At 37.6% G+C, this 7,932-nt stretch overlaps 1 long non-coding RNA gene across 1 annotated transcript in view; it reads left to right on the forward strand.

Annotated features, from left to right (window-relative positions):
* Window positions 1-7: 7 nt before the first annotated feature.
* LOC144979523 (uncharacterized) overlaps window positions 8-7,932 on the forward strand; it is an 8,025-nt gene continuing 100 nt past the window's right edge. The window contains exons 1-4 of the long non-coding RNA XR_013646725.1: window positions 8-141; window positions 5,069-5,153; window positions 6,810-6,941; window positions 7,630-7,932. The exon at window positions 7,630-7,932 is cut by the window's right edge and continues 100 nt beyond it. This is a non-coding gene — a long non-coding RNA (uncharacterized LOC144979523). The remainder of the gene's footprint in view (window positions 142-5,068; window positions 5,154-6,809; window positions 6,942-7,629) is intronic.

Raw genomic sequence — 7,932 nt, forward strand, 5'->3', positions numbered from 1 at the left:
TCCCCGGTAGAAACAAACATGGCGGCCTCCAGTTTTAAATCGGCTGACTTGCAAAAGTTTGCAAGAATTTTTAAGATCCTTCCCTCCCACAGTCCTTGACAATCTTTACAATCACTCAGCCAGCTGTCTAGCTGTGTTTAGGTAGTCTATATTGCTTTTGGTGATCACCATTTTTGCTTATTTTAATGGTAAAGGCCCATATTTCACTCTGTGAGTGTGAGTGTCCCCCCTGCCCTGCATCAAGTAGAAGTTATCTAGAGAGCTGAGCCGGTGTTACCAATACTTAGCTTCTATAACCAGGACAAATCATTCGTTTGGACAGAAAAATAAATAAAAACTTACCGCTTACCGTCAAAAGCAGTTTAGATTTGAAGCTACATTTGTTTTCTATCAAAAAACATTCGGTACTAGACAATCCTTGATGAATTTCAAAAGTTGTGTTTGAAATTATATCCTAAATATTTTCATCATTCATTCCTCGCGAAATCGTGTTTTTTTTTCGTCTGTCCAATGGTTGGTGCCCCCTAGTGCCAAGTGCCTGCCGCCTGCCGCGCAAAACAAAGGTTTTTTAAAAAGTTTATTGAGAAAAAGATACGGAAAAAAGTGTCCCTAGATAGGTATGCAATTTGGTGCATTAGTGCAGTAAAAATTGGTGCGCAAAATTAGTTCGTAGCGGATGCGAGACTGTGTGTGTGTGTGTGTGTGTGTGTGTGTGCGCGTGTGTATGTGTGTGTGTGTGTGTCTCTTTCTTTTTTTTTTTTTGGGAGTGTCTACGTACACGGTAATGGGGCATGTAGCCTCAGGATCTGCGTACACGTAAACTGGTTTACCGTTGCAACACAAGCAATAGATGGTCCTCGCTGTCGTGACCGCGCGCGCTTGTGTGTGTGTGTATGTGTGTGTGTGTGTGTTATTTTTTTAAAAAATCAAAACAATTTAAACCATTAATGGCGAGATTCCATCTTACACTCCCCAAACTCCAGATCTTAGTCTTAATGTTATCATTAAAAGACAAGCTTTGCGATTTATAGTTTAATTGAAGCCCGAGTCGAAATATACTCTTACTTCTGCTCTCTTGGTGGAAACGATTTATTCTGCATAAGCAATCTGGAGAAAAAAATCAGTGTCACTGTAAAAGGTTAAAATTTCACGAAGTACGCTCTGTGAACACCGCTGTAACAATCCTTTGATCTACGTCATCAGGCAACCCATTGTTTCTTTCGTCTTTTCCCATTCCCCCTTACTATCCCCCATCCCCCCGCCCATCTCTCTCTCTCTCTCTCTCTCTCACCCTCTCTCTCTCTCTCTCTCTCTCTCTCTCTCTTGTCATAATGTTATCCCTTCCCCTTCCCATCTCAATGTAAAATGAAAACGTTCTGTTGTTTGCAGATACATGTATGATTGTTTTGTTTTCTCTCTCTCTCACTAGGCTAGGATTAAAAACCAAGACATCAGGTAATGGGTGTCTAATGCCAAAGTATAGATTCTCTCTTTGGCCAATTTAGTCACGCATGTGGCAGTCCAGCTTTTTACTATGTTCTGCCTATACCACACAATAAGTGGGATTTTGGGGGGTGGGTACGAAAGAAATCAAGGTCATAAGTAACCGTGCACAAGAGCTGTATAGGGAATTGGTTTCTGGGGGTCTTGCAAATACCAAATATTTTATGGAAAGCTTTTTCGAACTCCAAGACGTCTGGTTTGTTTTGCTATCTTGGAACAAACGAAACAGAGATGTCTTGATGTGTGGCCTAGTTGTCTGATTTTGTGACCTGGATGTAAGGTTTTGTGACTTAGATGTATCCTTTTGTGTGTGCAAGCCATGCGGGTAAGTACGGCGATAGCTTGCCAGTTGAGGAAAAAAAAAAGGAAGAAGCAGCGTATCCGCATTTGAAAAACAAAACAAAAAAAAACTGAAAAAACAAAACAACTTAACCTTTTAAAGGCGAATATCAATCTTACTTGGACCAAAAATAAAATCTTACCGTTTTCATCAAAGGCAAAAAACAAATTACAATTTAAAAACTTGAGCTTTTATATAGAGCAATATCCACCCAACGTGCTCAAAGCGCTTTTTATCAATATTCTTACTGCTCTTATGGTGGAAACGTTTGTTTTTTCTGCGTTAAAAAAATAATATAAATGAAGACTATTATTTGAAAAAAAAAAATCAGTGTCACTGGCAAAGGGTTAATTGCAGTACTCCTGCATCCAGTGAGACTCCTACGCACTTGCTAATCATAAAAAAGGAAATAGCAGCAATCAACAATACTAAGGTGAAAAAAAAAGAAGAAAAAAAAGGTGGGTAGGGGGGAAGAGCAAACCCAGTAGCAATGCAACCTTTTAGCGGCGAAATTCGATCTTTGACCTAACACCAAATCTTCTATCATCAAAAGACAAGTAACGGCAAAACTATTATAGACAATTGAAGTCCGAGTTGCGATAGTCTGACTACTCTCTTGGTGGAAACGCTGTATTCCCCGTTAACAATAATAAAGATAAAAGCAAACTACTATCTAAAAGCAAAAAATTAGCTTCGCTGTTAAGGGGTTAAGAACACCTGCAACTGCAACTGCCAGCATCCTTGAGATGTCTACGTCACCAAGGTCACCAATCGACACGTCTCCCTCTCGTCGGCATGCACCCCCCCCCCCCCCTCCACTCTCACGGTGGTGGTGGCGGCGGATAAAAAAGGCCTTTTTTCTTTTATTCAATCAACTTGACTGCTGGTGGACCCTAGGCCTCTCTACAAGTCCAAGAAATAATACTCACTTTTTCTCTTCGCCAACGAAAATATCTACCCCTACGGTCTAATTATTTGTAGCAGACGACAAATTTCTCAAAAAGGTCACGTGACACTGTAAAAACAACACAGGAAGTCCATGAAAGCTTATTTACGACATTTCCTTTGAACCGTGTAAACAACAAAATTTCGTTTTCATTCGACTCAACGGGTCAGATTGGCCGGTATTTTTTTAACGAACTAAAGTTCTGAAAAATCAAAATGTTTCTTAGAAAGTTGAAAGATGCTAGTTTTTGAAACAGAGGTAGGTTTTTAAAAAAAATCTTTATATTTTACGTGAATGCATGCTCAAGGCGAGTTGGACGTGCAGCGGAGGTTGGTCGGCCAAAGGCGAGGCTCTCTAGAAGTTAGAAGAGTGCCTGCTGCCTTGTGTATGATTATTATATGTTAAAGAGAAATGGTATTATCAATTGTCATTATAATTATAATGATAAATAAGAGTAAGAGGAATATATGTTCATCTCAAGTAAGGATAAGAGTGTGATTTTCCTCCGAGTACTTGCAGCAATGCTTTCAAGAGTGTCAATGCTTTCAAGAATAGATTAGATGCTGTGATGGAAAGTTATGTGCATAGTGTAGAAGTGCCTCCCACTCAAAATAGCTATGATCAAAAGATCAGTAGAGAAAGTGTAGTGTAGGCTAGCCCCTGATCACAAGATCAGGTAGGGAAATGCATTAGATCAGTTGTGAACAAGACATTCAGTGACTGGAAAGACTCGGCGACAGGCCAATTGCCTAATCAAGCGACGTCGATACCTTCTATTCTATTCTAATAGTGATTTCTTCTCTTAGCACTGGCAATGGCAATGAATAAGTTAAGAATAATGATTTCCTCTATACTATAATTATAATCTATTCACAGTAGTACTGCGAATAGTAAAAAAAATGGAGCTACTATAGCGCAATGTCCACTAAATGTGCTCAAAGCACTCTACAAGGGGTTCCTGGCCAACAGCAACATTTAACATTTAGGATTAAGACGGGACATGACGCCTGTTAGGCGATATTTCATTTTTTTGGGGGGACAGGGACAACGCTGTTAACGGCCAGGTACTCATTTTACACCTGAGTACGGTCAGAGAATGTGAGTAAAGAGCCTTCTCCAAGTACTCAACTATGCTCGAACCCAGGACCTTCTTATCCGAAAGCGAGTGTCATAGTCATACCACTAGACCACATAGCCGCACAATAGTAGATAGCGTTCGTATTCGTTATTTGCAGAGTAGTAGTTCGTTCTGTATTTGCAGTAGTAGCCTTTATAAAATATATTTAACTAACTGTAAATAATACAATAAACGGGGACGGAACTATTCTCAATAAAGTAATCTGACAGATAAGCTGATAGATTTCAAGGTGTGAATTAATGATCAAGTTGGAGAAAAGGGGTCAGGGAAATTTCCATGGATTGGATTGGGGTAACAAAATCAAAACAAAACACGATCTTGTCAAGTTTCAGACATGAAGGAAAAGTTGAAACGTTCAAAATCTCAATTCTCAGTCACACATAACGTTTCAATCATCCCTCCTTTTTTTTACCTTCTCAAACTAACACACTCCCATTCAACTTCAAGCCATTTGACAACACGCCGTTTTGAACAGAAAATACAGTCTTGTGTTCAGTGAGGGGACAAAGACTCATTTTCAGATACAGGAGAGCGCTTCTACTTCTGCGAATAGTGATTATGCTGTGAAATCACTATTGCAGTACTACTGCGAATAAGCACTTAGTTTAATTTTAATCTAAGTTCAAGTCTGCTAATTTATATGATTATAATTATATAAATATATGTCAATCAATCTCTGACCCCATTTGACATTGACACCTTTAATTTTAAACCAATCGTTTTCTTGGATTTTTGGAATGATACTAATAAACCTGTGTAATGTGAGACCTACCAAATAATTAGTCTTTAGCACACCAAATACCATGAATAAGTTTTAAAAAATTATTTTCAAGGTTTTTTAAAGCGCTTGTAAAGCGCTTTGAGCAAATTTAGTGGATATTGCGCTATATAAAGCTCAATTTTAATTTTTTTAATTTTAAAATTATTCCACCTGACATGAAATATTTCTTGCGTAAAGTCATAATATTTTGTTGGATGATTGAAAATGGAGGCCGCCATGTTTTGTTCTTACAGGAATTTAACTACATGTTTGCAGTCTTGCAGTTTTAAATTTGTTTTTTTTCTTTGAACACATCAATTGAGATTAGAAGTTGGATTCATAATTTTATTTACCTTTTCAAATTGCCTCTCACACTTTCAGAGATTTGCCAGAACTGTCCCGTCATTATGTTGTACGCATCCTTTTCATAGAACAAGCTGTCGTACAGCAATGGAATACTGTAAGAGTAAGTTGTTTTCCTTTAAAACTCCTCTAATCATGCTCAAAGCGCTTTACTTTTCAAAGGGGCCCTGACCAACAGCATCATGTAACATATGAGAATGAGATATGATGCCTTTTGGCAAAATTACAATTTTTTTCCGACAGAGACCACGCTGTTTCAAAATTTTTCCAAAAATGCCATACAAAAAAAGAAAAAGACACAAAAATTAATTTTTTTTTTTTACACTCAAACTCAAGGAGTCCCAGTAGCTCAGTTGGTAGAGCACTCGCTTCACATGCAAAGGGACCAAGATCGATCCCGGGTGCAGTCAAGATTTTTTTATCACCCCCCTGTCCACCCAGCAGTGAATGGGCAGCTGAGTCTGTTAGAATTGCATCCAACCAGAGAATAGCAAGCAATTGTTATTGTCCGTTTCATAAACTCCGGCTCCTTGGGCCAAATGGCTCTGCACTTCCTTTCTCTGCTGTCTATCAGGTTAAGTAATGTATTTATAATTTACTGCTTTTTGTTGTTTGCTGAAGAAGGATTTTGAGCCCAAAACGCCCTGTGTTTGATATTTTGTTCTTTTTTGAAGCTGTTAAATTCATTTTTGTTTATTACTTCTTGCAGTTCACAGCTTCTAGCAACTTAGTATCACTTTAGCTATGAATGTAACTGCTTTGTTAGATAATAATAAGACTGTCGCTGATTTAAGATAGAATAACATATGATTTATAAAATAAGGCAAGCAATTCTGTTGTTGACTGTAGATCATATCAGGCCAGTTGTCTTTGGTGGAGCCAAGTGAAAGAGTATGCTTTGCTTTTCAATACATGTGTTCAAATCAACATGTCTGAATCCCTTGACTCTTTCGGATTGGAAGGTCCTGGGTTCGAGCTTCGCTCGGTGCATAGTTGAATCCTTGGAAAAGGCTCTTTACTCACATTCTATCACCGCACTCAGGTGTAAAATGAGTTCCTGGAGGTAAGCTGCGTTGTCTCTGTCTGAAAAAAATTGCAATATTGCCTAACAGGCGTCATGTTCCGTCCTGCATGTTAAGTATTGCTGATGGTCAGGGACCCCTTGTAAAGCGCTTTGAGCACGTTTAGTTGTGTTTATTTTTGGGAAATTTCTATTGGAATTAAGCCAATCATTTGAAATATGACTAAATGTGTTTGTGTTATGATAATAATAATAATTAAATTTTTTGTACGGATGTATTATAATTTACATAGTAAAATAAATAGATAATAAAAATGTTATAATATATGTATATATAAATAAGTGGCTTCATAGCAGGAGCTGTACTTTATGCATGAATAATTTCAATACTGTAAAATAGTTAAAATTGTCATTGTAAGTATTGCAATACAAATACATTATTAAGGTTATATTTATATTATTAGGTCGTTAAAAATAGATTTACAAACAAATTAAATTTCAAAATATGATATTTAACAGCCCAAAATGTTCCATGTTTGGTTTTGTTTTTGTTTTCTTAAAAACCGTTTTATTCATTTTTGTTTCTTACTTGTTACCATAGACTCTAATTGTTTGAATAGACCAACTATTCTCTTGTATGTATCTATTGTTTCTTGTTTTTAAAACCTGTTTTTTAAACAAAGTCATTTGTATGTGTTTGGTTTTAAACTTTTCAAATGGATGTATTGATATCAAAAGGGAACAAAAGAGGGCCATATCTGCCTTAGTTGATCTCAGAGTTTGGTACGAACAGCCGTTGCCAGGAGGGATGGCTGGTTGGCTTCTCAACCCAATCTTCAGGAGGAATCTGCACAGCGCTCTCTTGGGAGGGTAAGTTGTCACCGTAGATTAAATGGAGTACCGTGGAATGAGGTGACTATGACCAGCCCCCAAAAACACTGCAAGACAAAGCAAGAAACTGGGTTGGGTTCCTGACCTTCCATAGTGGGCAGGGAGGTACTTACTCTGTCTTCCATCACCACTATATCTGTTTTACAGCATGCTTTCTGTCTTTGTCTTGGAATGAGATTAATTGGTTTTGTTCTGGCCTTGGCCGGGTATCCTGATTGAGAGGGAAACAGTCTAATGTATAGTTTTGGGAGATGATACTTTTTGTCTTGCAAATCATTTCTCTGTCATGCACTGTATTGTTTTGCTTACATATTATATGTGATTTGTAAACATTTGAGTGTATTCCTCTTGGTGGGGACCTGTGCTTGTGTCTGGATGAGACTTTTAGGTGATCTCAAAAAAAAAAAACAATCCCAAAAAATCAGCTTGTCTTGACTGCCCCTGTTGTAATTTTTTTTAATGTTTTTGTTTTTCCTAATATTTTTCTTTCTTGCTTTGTCTTGTGCAGTTTCATAAATTAGTTTTTTGAAAAAATGACCGCTATGTATTAATTTTTGTACATGTCTCTCCTGGGAAATCTTCTCCAACTGATATTATCCGAATCTTCCTTGTAACTGTCTAATCCAGTCAGTATAATTATAATCCTGTTTTTATCTTACCACTTCAGGGGAACTCCTTGGTTAGGGAATGCAGAACTCACAATGGTATCAAGAAGAGCATGCTTATAGCTGGATCTCGATTATATGCAGATTCTGATTTTCTATGTTCAATGCTCATATTACTGTAAAGAATGTGGTGATAATAATAATAATGTAAATCATTTATACTGCACCTATTCCAGTGGCCGAGTGGATTAGGCATTGCACTGTGATCCGGAAGGTCCCTGGATTTGTGTGGTATCGATATAATTAAAATGAATATTGGTGTACAGTACCCATTCTCAGGTACTCACACACTTGTGCCCATCAAC

This window comes from Berghia stephanieae, chromosome 9, assembly GCF_034508935.2.
Source record: "Berghia stephanieae isolate SIO BIC M18660-M18661 chromosome 9, UCSD_Bste_1.3, whole genome shotgun sequence".
Classification (NCBI taxonomy): domain Eukaryota; kingdom Metazoa; phylum Mollusca; class Gastropoda; order Nudibranchia; family Aeolidiidae; genus Berghia; species Berghia stephanieae.